At 36.2% G+C, this 1,165-nt stretch overlaps 1 non-coding gene across 1 annotated transcript; it reads right to left on the bottom strand.

Moving 5' to 3' along the window:
- Nucleotides 1–854: 854 nt before the first annotated feature.
- Nucleotides 855–961, bottom strand: LOC115070361. The gene has a single exon (XR_003849528.1). It is a non-coding gene; the product is annotated as a U6 spliceosomal RNA (small nuclear RNA).
- Between the last annotated feature and the right edge of the window lie 204 nt (nucleotides 962–1,165).

The following is a 1,165-nucleotide window of genomic DNA, read 5'->3' as shown; positions in this document are numbered from 1 at the left end:
TTAGGTTTCTTTGTATGATCTGAGAGAGACTAGATCTCTCTTTTGTGGCATTTGAAAACTTTAGACTGCAAAACAAAGTGCAATTGCTCTTAAGCCTCAGGTACAGATGTGTTATTCTGAGATTCTGACAATAGAGGCCAGTAAAGCCCCAGAAATCAGCATGCCATGGCTAGGAAAACGCCAGCATGAGCACATACATGCCTCACTCTACTTTTGGAATATATCAAAATAATGGATTCTCATAAAGAGGAAAAAATGAAAGAGGTTTTTAGAAATTGAAGTTTTTGGCACAAAAGCGTATATGAGCTCGGAGCATATGGTTAAAATTTAAACTTTCTGATTCTACTGAGTTTTTACTGTTTTATAATAGAGACATTGGGGAAATACATATTTTAAAATTTACCTCCCAATTTTTACTGTAGCCTTTGAATATTGTAATAGTAATGAATCTAGTCACCTCCCATGAATCCCTTTTATAGCCATATGATGAAATGTGTGCAGTTCATTTACTGTGCATTTTTATGAGCCTGAGTGTAATCAATTAGAGGAGGAGTCTGCGCTCAGTCAGGAACACTCCTTTGCAGTGTTCCACAGAGCTGCCTCCCAGAGAACAATTTTGATTGAATTTCATTGGTGTTTTAGGCAGATGATGAACAGAAAAAAAATTACTTTCTATGGACCTTTTTTTCAAGCATAATTCATAACATTGTAATATAGATCTTGTCAAAATAAATATTAGTAAAAATATTGAAGACTGGTTAATTAAATTAGTTTTGAAAATTGAGAGGCATCTGTTTTTATCTGAAGGTTTAGATGGGTCAGTGGAACACTTTTTTTTTTTTTTACTTTGGTATAAAAATATGGAACGCTTCACGAATTTGCGTGTCATCCTTGCGCAGGGGCCATGCTAATCTTCTCTGTATCGTTCCAATTTTAGTATATGTGCTGCCGAAGCGAGCACCAGCGGAACACTTTTAAAAGCAAAATGCCTGAGTGAAAAGGTTTTAGGTAAAAACGTAAGAGAGAAAAAAAGCAAAGAAACAACAAAAAGAAAACAAAACCTGTTCTGCCCAGGGTGCATTGGGGCACTGGAAACAGCTTCTCCTTTGAAATGAAACTCTCCGAAGTCTTCCTGACTTCAGTAGTGATATGCCTTTGGAGCTCT

Source organism: Nannospalax galili, unplaced genomic scaffold, assembly GCF_000622305.1.
Source record: "Nannospalax galili isolate Female #2095 unplaced genomic scaffold, S.galili_v1.0 scaffold550, whole genome shotgun sequence".
Classification (NCBI taxonomy): domain Eukaryota; kingdom Metazoa; phylum Chordata; class Mammalia; order Rodentia; family Spalacidae; genus Nannospalax; species Nannospalax galili.
The sequence above is the reverse complement of the archived record's forward strand: the minus strand, read 5'-3'. Positions and strand labels throughout refer to the sequence as shown.